The sequence below is a fragment of the Zingiber officinale genome, chromosome 8A (genome assembly GCF_018446385.1).
Source record: "Zingiber officinale cultivar Zhangliang chromosome 8A, Zo_v1.1, whole genome shotgun sequence".
In the NCBI taxonomy this organism is placed as follows: Eukaryota; Viridiplantae; Streptophyta; class Magnoliopsida; order Zingiberales; family Zingiberaceae; genus Zingiber; species Zingiber officinale.
In genome coordinates this window covers 26058704-26070909 of record NC_056000.1, presented here as the reverse complement: position 1 = coordinate 26070909, position 12206 = coordinate 26058704, and positions in this window count along the sequence as shown.

Sequence of the window (12206 nt, the reverse complement as noted above, 5' to 3'; positions counted from 1 at the left end):
AAGAGCTGAATCGCGTCGGACCACATCAGAATGCTAAAGAATTGTGGGACAAACTGATCGAGTTACACGAAGGAACAAGCGACGCTAAGGTAACAAAAAGAGACCTATTTTTAAATAAAATATTTAATATAAAAATGCAGGAAGGGGAAATGGCAAGTCAACTGCATGCAAGAATCAAGGACGTCATCAACGGACTCCACGCGATAGGCCACCAGATGGAAAACAGAGATTTAATAAGGTACGCACTAAATGCCTTTCCTCGTAATAGCTTGTGGGCATCAATCGTAGATGCCTACAAAATTTCGAAAAATTTATCTAAGTTAAAATTAGACGAACTTTTCTATGAGTTAGAATTACATGAACAAACTAATGCTGGAGCCGAGAAAGGTATTGCTTTATTTGCAGGCTCATCCAAAGAAAAGAAGAACAAGCCTGAATCTGAAGAAGATTCTGATCAAGATACCGAAGACGAAGAACACCTGGTAAACCTGGTAAGAAAAATGTTCACCAGGAGAAAAAGAAGCTTCAGCAAGAAGGACCTTCAAAAGATCAGTTCTCCCTCGGAACAAAAGAAGGTAACGTGTTTCGGATGCAATAAAAAGGGGCACTACAAGAACGAATGCCCAAGACTGAAGTTCGACAAATCGAAGCCAACCAAAAAGATGACCCTCAAAGCAACGTGGGACGACTCCTCGGACGAATCGGAGGCAGAAGAGCAGAAACACCAGAGCCATCTCGCGCTGATGGCCCGCGAAGCTGAAACGGAAGACGAGTCGGAAGATGAAGACGGGTCTGAACCCGAATCAAGCCACGAGTCCGGACTCGTTTCCGAAGGCCCGGATGAGGTACATTTTAATTTAAACAAAAAGTTTTTTAAAAGTATTTTCTGCTTAAATAGTAAGTTAATTAAAATAGAAAATGAAAACAAATCACTCCTTGAGGAAAATCAAGATCTCAAGGAACAAATAAAAAATTTAAATCCAACTCAAGATCTAATACTTGAAGAGAATTCATCATTAAAATCAGAAATTAATAACTTAAAAGAAATACTAGAGAAATTCACTACAAGATCAAAAAATCTAGACTTAATCCTGAACAATCAAAAGGCATGTTATAATAAAACCAGACTTGGATATAAGTCGAACTCAAATAAAACTTTTAAGTCATTAATAACCCAATATAAATCAACTAATCAAGCTTGGGTTCCGAAAGAGTGTTTGACCACGCAAGTAGGAATTAATCAATATTACATACCTAAAGAAAAAATATATTATATAAACTCGAATAAACTAAATCAAAAACCAAAACACAAATCAAAGAAATCAAAATTTAAAAATATTAAAACTCAACAAAATATAAATTATCACCAAATTAATTATAACTATAAAAGGAATCGACACAAACCTAAAACGAAAATTTAAATAAAAGGTCAATAATTCAGGGGGAGACTCCAGAATAGCTGGCACCTCCAAAACTAACTTACCCGACAGGGTAACCTAAACAAACTAACCCGGCAGGGTAATTAGGATTAGTTAAAAAGAGACCAAGTTTAACTTGAATCATGGTACCGGTGAAGTTTTTGGATGATAGTACGTTAGGGAAGCTTGGGCATCGCATGTCTAGAAAGATATGGTTTCGATCTGGTGCATTTGGCCAAGTGGAACTGACCGAAGATACCCTTAAATGAATCCTAACTAGTTAGACCAAGGTTTAGTACTAAGCTCCGTGGATAGGACTATTTGGAAAACTTAGAAAGGTTGGTTACTTCTAATGACGTCCATGTGACTCACCAAGCTTAGAAGTTTATCCGAAGAATGCCTGTTTGTAGAGACCAAAGCTAAACCTGAATCTAACACAAGTTAAACCAAACTCCACAATTAAAATCCAACCCATCTCACAAAATTATAGGATTCCCTAATTGAAAACTTAGATCGGGTGAGATGACTAAGGATCAAAACTAAATTTCGAATTAAATTAAAATAATTAAATTAAATTTCGAATTAAATAAATTAATTTCCAAATTAAGTTAATTAAATTAATTTTCAAATTAAATTTCGAATTGAATTAGTTAACTTAAATTTTGAACTAATCAAATTTTGAATTAAATAACTAAAATGAATTACGATTAACTTATTTTTAATCTTAAAATTAAATTAACTTTAAACATTATTTTAAAAATTAACTTAAAAAAAAAATTAACTCTGAAAAATTATTTTTAAGACTAACCTTAAATCCTACTCATTGTAGGAAACCAAGTGGATTTTGGACAGTGGTTGCTCCAAACACATGACTGGAGATCACACCAAGTTCACTCAACTCACCTACAAAAGCTTAGGAACAGTTGTCTTTGGAAACAACAGCAAACTCAAGGTGATCGGAATAGGTAATATTGAACTAAAAATAGATTTCATAATTACAAATGTTCTACTTGTCGAGAATTTTAAATACAATCTCCTTAAGTCAATTGTGTGATACTAGGTATAAGGTTAAATTTCTATCCACAGAGTGTTTAATCAAACATTTAGATAATCCTACTATAAGCCTAAAAGGTTTTAGAAAAGACAACATCTATGCTATCAACTTAACCACCTCTTCAATTAAGTGTTATTTAACACAAAAAGAAGAGACTTGGTTATGGCATAGGAGAATGTCTCACACCAACTTTGGAAATATAAGCAAATTAAATGGACTAGTGAGAGGCTTACCGAAATTACCTAACCTAGATTCAATCATATGTAATGCTTGTCAACAAGGTAAACAAATAAAATCCACTCACAAACCAACCAATCAACCACAAACCAACTCGATATTAGAACTTCTACATTTAAACCTTTTTGACTCCCATGGGGTCAAATCCATAAATGAAAACTTATACTGCTTAGTAATAATAGATGACTATTCAAGGTTTACTTGGGTTAAATTCTTAAAACATAAAGACGAAACTTTTGAAATCTTTGCAAACTTTTGCAAACAAATTGAAAACGAAAAAGATATTAAAATTAAAAGAATTAGGAGTGACAACGGGGGAGAATTTAAAAATAATAATTTCAACAAGTTCTGTCTTGAGAATGGCTACCATCACGAATTTTCGTGTCCTAAAACCCCCCAACAAAATGGAATTGTAGAAAGAAAAAATAGAACTTTACTAGAAGTCTCTAGAACTATGTTAAATGAATATAACTTACCTAAATATTTTTGGGCAGAAGCTGTAAGTACAGCCTGCTATGTGCAAAATAGAACAACATTAAATAAAAGACATAATAAAACTTTCTTTGAAATATTTTATAACAAACAACCCAACATAAAATATTTTAAAGTATTTGGGTGTCCAGCTTACATCTTAAATACTAGAGAACACTTAGGAAAATTTACCTCTAAAGTAGAAAATGAAATTTTTGTAGAATATTCTCTAAACAGTAGGGGTTACAGAATATATAATAAAATTACGCTAAAAATCAAGGAAACCACAAATGTAAAATTTGAAGAAACCCAAGAACAAACTCAACTTCAACCTGTTGAAAATAATAATTCTGAAGAAACCAATCAATCCTTAGATCATGAAGAAGATGAACACACTCAAGCAAATCAACCTCCTAGAACTATAAGAATCAACCCTAACCATCCAACTGATCAAATAATTGGTGACCCAGACCTAAGGGTTCAGATCAGATCATCCTTTAGGAACCTAAGTCAAATTTCCCTGATTTCAAAAATTGAACCCAAAACTGTAGCTGAATCCCTACTTGATCCAGATTGGATCATCGCTATGCAAGAGAAACTAGGTCAATTTGAACGTAATGAAGTTTGGGATCTAGTACCACCACCTAAAGATAAGAAAATAATAGAAATAAAATGGGTATTTAGAAACAAATTAAGTGAAACTGGGGAAATTACTAGAAATAAGGCTAGACTAGTTGCCAAAGGGTTCAGTCAAGTTGAAGGACTTGACTACGATGAAACCTATGCCCCAGTAGCCAGATTAGAATCCATTAGAATGTTACTAAGTTATGCAGCCCATAAGGGATTCAAACTATATCAAATGGATGTTAAGTCAGCCTTTCTCAATGGACTGATAAAAGAAGAAGTTTATGTAGGCCAGCCTCCTGGATTTGAAAATATAGAACGTTCTGATTATGTTTTTAAATTAAAGAAAGCATTATATGGACTTAAACAAGCACCTAGGGCATGGTATGAAAGGCTAACATCTTACTTAACATCCAAAGGATTCAACCAAGGTCAAATTGACCCAACCTTGTTTGTTAAATTACTAAAAAATGACATATTTATAGCACAAATATATGTAGATGATATAATATTTGGTTCAACTAACTCAGACTTTTTAGAAGAATTTATCAACCTAATGAAACAAGAATTTGAAATGAGTTTAGTAGGAAAATTGACATATTTTCTAGGATTACAAATTAAACAAACAAATGAAGGAAATTACATTTATCAACATAAATACACTAAAGAATTACTTAAAAAATTCGGAATGGAAAATACAAAAGAAATAAAAACACCCATGACAGTAAACACAATCTTAGACAATGACCCAAATGGAAAACCAGTAGATCTAAAGTATTATAGAAGTACTCTACTTAACTGCAAGCCGACCTGATATCTTATTTGCAGTTAGTATGTGTGCTAGATACCAAACCTGTACTAAAGAATCCCATTTGACTCAAGTCAAAAGGATTTTTAGATATCTTAAGGAAACAACAAACGTAGGAATTTGGTATCCTAGGACCAGTGACTTTGAATTAATAGGATATTCTGATTCAGATTATGCTGGATGCAAATTAGACCGCAAAAGCACAAGTGGTGGATGTCAACTACTAGACCCATCACTTGTTAGCTGGTTTAGTAGAAAACAACATTGTGTTGCACTATCTACAACTGAGTCAGAATACATAGCCATAGGAGAATGTGTAGCCCAATTATTATGGATGATGCACACCTTAAAAGATTTCAACTTAAAAATCACAAATGTAAAAATTTTAATTGACAATATTAGCTCAATAAATTTAACAAAAAATCCAGTGCATCATTCAAGAACCAAACACATTGAAATTAGGCACCACTTTATCAGGGATCATGTTACTAAGGGTGATATTGAGCTCAAATACGTTGAGTCCAAGTCAAACTTAGCTGACATATTCACTAAACCACTCCCTGAAAATGAATTTAGCCATTTACGTAGAAAACTAGGAATGTGTCTAATAGACTAGGAGTTTCGAATTTCAAAAATATTTTCAAAAATGATTGTTTTCAACTCATAGGTTCAAACATGTGTCATTTTTAAAACCTTCCTATTGTTTAGCCTTTTTGCTCAAAATGTTTTTAGCCTTAGACTAGTTCAAAATCCTTAGAGAACATGTACCCATAGGACTAGTTTTGAGCATCTCACCAAAACCCTAGGCTTACCTTGCTTGTGTTTGACGAACATAGAAAGGGGTGAGATGCATAGACCACTTGCCTAAGACTTAAGATGCTTATTTCAGTGCATCGACATAAGTCTGGGCATTAAATACAAAATATATATTAATCAAGTTAAGGTTGAATTTAACTTGACTAATCAAGTGAAAGTTATCTTCTGATAAGTCAGTCAGTAAAAAACTGGTTAGACATTTGATTTAATGTCAGGTTCAGGGGGAGAAATAAAACTACTTCAGTTTTTCAAATTAAAACTTTAAAATTATTTTTGACTCAACTTGATTAAAAATGTGCAATTTTTTTTGAAAAGTTGATTCTGAAAAAGAATTTTACAAAATTATTTTGAAAACTCCTTTGTCTACTTTGAATATTTTAAAACTATGTTTGCAAACTAACTCTTATACAATCAAGTTGTTTTGGGTTTCACTTTTTATTGAAAATTGATTTTGAATATTAGATTTAACTTAGTTTTGAAAATTAAATTCAAAAATCTAGTTCTCAAAATTTGATTTTACTTAATTTTGACAATTTGAAAGTTAAATTTTAGTTTTCAAAATTGTTTTGAAAATTGTGGAAATTAGAGTTTTTCAAAACCTAAGTTTCTCAAAATTATTTTTCTTAATTGAATCTTTTACAAACTTAGTGTTGAAAAATAAATTTCTTAGCATTTCAAATTAAGTTTACAAATTGAGTTTCAAAAACTTATTTGAAAAGCATTTCAAAATTGAAACTAGTTTTGAAAATTTAAAATTTGGTCTTGAAATTTAGAACTTATACACTTGTGTTTGAGATTTTGTCTATTTAGACTTAGCTATTTTTCTAAAATCTAAAAGCTAATGCTTTAAACAAGTTTTTCAAAAGTTTAAACTCCCCCAGATTATTTTGACATTCTTTTTCTTTATCTGCTTATCTTGACATTTCAAAAATCTATGCTTACTTAATCAATGCTTATTTTTGATGAATGCCAAAGGGGGAGGGTTTGGTGGTTAAGCTAAACCCATTTGAAAATATAAACTAAACGTTAAAATCCACATAAATGCATGTTGCTTCTTGCATATGTTTTCACTAACTTAACCAGGTTGTCATTCCATCAAAAAGGGGGAGATTGTTGGTGCGGTTAGCACTAACGATTTAACCCAGGTTTTGATGAATGACAAATCAGGTTAAGTTAGTCTGTTGTTGTCTAACACTCTGATCGATTGTGCAGGAGAAGTCCAGACAGGTCAACGGGCTGACCGGATGTCTGGCACGAAACCCAGCTAGGTCGACGGGCTGACTGGATAGCTGATGAGAAGTCCAAGCGGGTCGACGGGCTGACCGGACGCTTGGCGAGAAGTCCAGCTAGGTTGACGGGCTGACCGGATAGCTGGCGAGAAGTCCAGACGGGTCGAAGGGCTGACCGGACATCTGGCAGGTAAGTGAGGTAAGTCACTGAAGGGGAGTGACTGCGAGGACGCGTTCCCGGGAAGGGAACATTAGGCGTCGATCCGGCTTAGATCCATTTCGGATATCTAAGTCGAGATCGTGACTAGATTCTGGTCTCGGAAAGATGGAATCTAAGTCATACTTCTTATACTAAACTCATAAAACTGTGCTAACACTTTATTTTGCAGGATCTACTTGTCTCGGACTAACCTTGTTTTGCAGGAAAGTTGTTCGCTGGAAAAAGGTGGTCCGGGCGCCCGGAGGGGATCCGGGCGCCCGGAGGTCCAGGCGCCCGGAAGGGATCCAGGCGCCCTGGAGGCAAAAATTATCCTGATCGCGCGTCGCCACTTGGAGCTCACTGGTTGGACTTGCCACGTCTCACCAGGGCGCCCGGAAGGCATCCAGGGCGCCCCGAGCATCATATAAAAGAAGGGTCAGAGGGGAGCTTCAGAACAACAACGAAAAAGAAAAGTCTTCTACTGCTCTGCGCTTCTGCGACGCTAACAAAGCTCCGACAATACACTCCTTTCTTTTTCTTTCTTGTCGGTATTTGTTTTAATTTTCATTAGCATTCATTGTACTGTTTTTGTAATCATTATTTCGAATTGCTAGTGAATTGTCCAACGAAAGTACTCACGGAGTACGAGCCTTCGAGTAGGAGTCGTCACAGGCTCCGAACGAAGTAAAAAAACATCGTGTTCAGTTTGTCTCAGTCTTTATTATTCCGTTGCACTTAACTCTTATTAACGCTGGTTTTTCGAATCGATATTCAACCCCCCCTCTATCGACGTTTCACGATCCATCACTTTTGACTGTAATTTTTTGCTAAGTTAATTTTATGTAAAATCTTATGTCAAATAACAAGACTTAATATAAATTTAAAACTTGAAAGTTCACTAGATGATAAAATTTCAACATCTCTACTTACTTTACCATCTTCATTTATTTCTACTAATTTGAACAAAGCTTTTCTGATTTGGGAAGCTTGAGATAGTATTGTTTTGACTGTTTTTAATATGGTTTTCTTATCTTGTAGTTGACAATGATTTTAAAGTTAATCCATCAATATATTCATGCAAAATATTTTGTCTTTTTGTTGAATTAGAGAACACGGTGTACATACATTGACATGCTCCAAAAAATGATTTTGCTTTAGCACAAGAATTTGTTATGTCACAAACAACTAAGTTAAGGGAATGAGAATCACATGACATGTAAAATGCTCTAGGATTAATGTCAAGCAATATTCTTTGCACACCTTGATTTTTGCCTTTCATATTAGATCCATTATCATAACCTTGCCCTCTCACGTTATCAATATCAAGTTCTAAAGATTGTAAAATAACTTGTAATTCATTGAAAATATCTAAATCGGTTGTATTTTCTACATTTATAAATTCTAAAAAGTACTCTTCTATTTTAATTGGAGTCTCTGAAACATCTACACATCTTAATATGTGAGTCATTTGTTCTTTGTGATTTGCATCCGATGTACAATCATGAATTATTGAAAAATATTTTGTCTCTTTTACTTTTTAAATTATTACATTCGTGACTTTAGAAGCTAGAAGAAATCTTAACTCATTTTGAATTTTATGACTAAGATAATTATAATGAATCTTTTTACCTTGAATGAGTCTTGAATGAGTTAAATATGCTTTTGCATTATTGGATCAAAATCTACAATCATTTTAAATAGACTTAAAAAATTATCATTACCATCTTCATAAATTTTGTCATGTGTACGACGAAATACCAAATAATGTATAGTAAGACATTTGACAACAACAACTATTCTTAGCATAACATGTTTCTAATGTTTTGTGTCCTTTTTAATTTGTTCTTGTATTTCTTTATCATTTGTCAATATTTTCTTTAATCTCATTTGTAAGACTCTCATATTAGTGAGGTGTTTAACACTATTTTCATATTGTTTAAGTTTGTTACATAAATGTTTCCAGTCATTAACTTTTTTTGCTAAATTACTTTTGGTGTGTATTACTTTAAACAATTTACAACAAACATAAAATACTTTGTCCAACTCTTTCAAATATACTAACCATTTTCGATCATGAGTCTCACCATTTGGTAACATTTGAACATAGTAAGTATGAGAAAAATGTCGAGATTCTTTATCTAAAAGTAACTTAAGAATATCTTCTCTTTTAGGATCTCTTTCCACAAGTAAATTTTTTATTTTTGTATCAAGGTTATCCCAAACTCTTGGATCAAATATGTTTATATCATATCTAGGTGTCGAACATTGATATTCATTTGTACGCTCGTTATCACAATAATTGTCAATATCTTTAGTTTTGTCAATTTCAGTTTCATTCAAATCATTAAGATCTGTATTCTCTTTGTTCTCATTTTCTACAAATTTCTCATTCTCATCACTTTCGTTTCTCATAAATTTTTCATATTTATTATTATTATTTTCAACAAAATCTTCATTTGCAGTTGATTAATAACTTAAAATATGAACTAAGCTTTCTGTTGTGTTATGTGATTCTTTATTAAAATATTTATTCAATGAACCTTTTAAGCTTTGAGTTATCTCCTTTTTTTTTTTTTTTTTGTCTTTTTTAATATCCAAAGAGTTGTTTCATGATGATAAATAATTATAAACAATAAGCAATAAACAAAGAACAATAGAATTTGATATGGAGAATTTTTCTTTAATTCGAAATCCATTTATATAAAGACCTAACACGGATATCCTGTAAGTTTATAAAAAAACATAACAATTTAATTTTTTAGAAGTTGGGACCTTATTCATGCAATTAAAGGTACAAGCACATTAATCTAACTAGTTAAATGATATGAAAACTTAGTTGATCTATTTATCATTTACTAGCTAAAAGAATCCATCTGAAGAGAATAAACAACTAGAAGGCTTTTTAAAGTAAATCAATAAGAAAGTTCTTGTATCTCACACGTACTCACAAAAAATTTCATTTGTTGAAATCTACTTGTTTTTCTTAATCAGGAGCTTACTAAGTGTGACCAACTACAATATTTTAATTTGTAACAAGGAATAAGAAGGAAAAATCATCTTCTTGTGGTAATAAGAACATTTCTATTTGACTTGAAAAAAGTAAAAAATTTGAGAAAATATAAGTACCAGAGAAGAAGAAGTAGAAATCATCTGCATAATGAGAACAATTTCGATGCAAATTGAAAAATAAAAGTTGAAATTTTGATAAAATCTAGGCATACAAACTCTAATAGATTGCCTAATCAAACAATAAAACCCTAATTAACTAGGCGAAGAATCGAAATCTGGTCGTCGACCGTAGTTGCCCAAATCGATAAAAATGATTACTAACCGGAGGAGCAACCGTTGAGGTTACCAACGCTGGTGATATCCTCTCGATGGTAAGGTTTAAGGCGCTGGAGACGTTGGGGTCAGTGAGAATGGCAGCCGAGGAGAATCGCCGCGAAGGTGAGAGTCGAGAGAGTTAGGGCTTCATCGCTTCGGAGATGGCTTCGGCGACGGGCGACGGGCGAGGAGAAACACTAGGGTGAAAAGAATAAAAATTTTATTAAAAAATATATTTATATTTTGGGCCCATAGTATTTTTGGGCCTTGGTAGCTTTGGCCCAGGGCCGGCTCTGACCCATAACATCATATTTGGTGAAGTTTTGACACCAAAATTATACAACCAACCAAACGTAGCCCAAATATTATTTCAACTCCAATCCATCCACATCATATCACACCAAAAAGTAATATTCTTTAAAATATTTTATTTTTCGTATTCGTAATTTAATTATCAACCTATATTTAAATTTATTAATATTTTTATATGATACTGACTATATTAAAAATTAATATTTCATTAATATTTGATAGGTTAAATTTTTTTAAAATTCAACATCCAACTAATATATATAAATAAATATATAATTTTTCTTTTTAATTTTATTACATAATTATTTAAGTATAAATATATTTTAAAAATATTATAAATTCATACACAATTAGGACAAAATAATTTACTATCTTATATTTAAAACAAACAATGATATTTAATTAAAAATATAATATTATAAGATTTAACTTTTAGAATTATTATATTGTTTTCATAAATGTTAAGTTAATGCATTTTGAAAGTCAGTATGAGTTTCTTTGTCTTTGATTTATTTGTATTGAGCTAGAAACTTTTTAAATTCAGTATTATCATCTACTATGTGCTCAACATCTGGAGTCGACATCTCAAAGTATTTTACAATTGATGCATTTAAATCACGTTCATCTCCAATTAACATATTTTTTATAATAATACATGATGTAATGTAAAATATTTTTCTGCCAAAACTATGAAGGTCTTGTAATAATTGCAAAGCGTGATTGGAATAAGCCAAATGCTCGCTCAACATCCTTTCTACACGCTTTTTGTTTCATTACAAATAATTTATTCTTTCAACATTGTGGAGCATGAATCGTTTAAACAAGTGTTTGATCATTTTAAATATTTATCATCAGCTAAATAGTAACTCATATTGTATTCTTTTCTTGGAATAACATAACGAGCAAGAATAATAATATCTGTAGGAAGATTAGCAAAAAGATAAGAAGATTCAAGTACACTAATATCATTGTTCGATCTTGACAATCCAAAATGCACATGCCAAATGCACAAATAATAATCAGTTACTGCTTCTAGAATAATTGTTGGCTTTCCACTATGATCATAATATCGTCCCGTCCATGCTGTTGGACAATTTTTCCATTTCCTATATATGCAATCTAGGCTACCTAATATATTTGGAAAATCTCATTGCTCACCAATCTGAAGTAGCCTAGCAACATCATGAGCATTTAGAGATTGTAGGTACTGCTCTCCAAAAACTTCAACAGTAGCACGATAAAATTGTTTCACACTTTAAATGACAGTTGATTCCCCATTTTAATGTACTAAACAGTAGCATTTGTTGGTACATCGTACGGCAATATTCGAAATGCAACTCTTATTTTTTACAATTTTGACAAATCAAGTCTTCCAAGTCCATCTCTTCTATGTATAAAATAGTTGTTATGATTACTAACAGAACCACATATACACAAATAAATTTTGTCCCATTCGAAATTTTCTTCAAAATATTACATCATTATACAATGTATATTCAACGAAATAAGCATTGAATATATTACGATCAGCAGTTTCACAATTACGATTAATCATGTTATAACCAGGAATTGAGCCTCAATGTATGCTTTGGTTGTTTTCTTTATTGAGATAATTCAAAATAATTTGATTGTTGTTAGAAATCATTCGAGCGATCAGTTATTGTCTTACACCAAAACTTTCCGCATAGTTATCATCATCAGGATTTTGAAGATG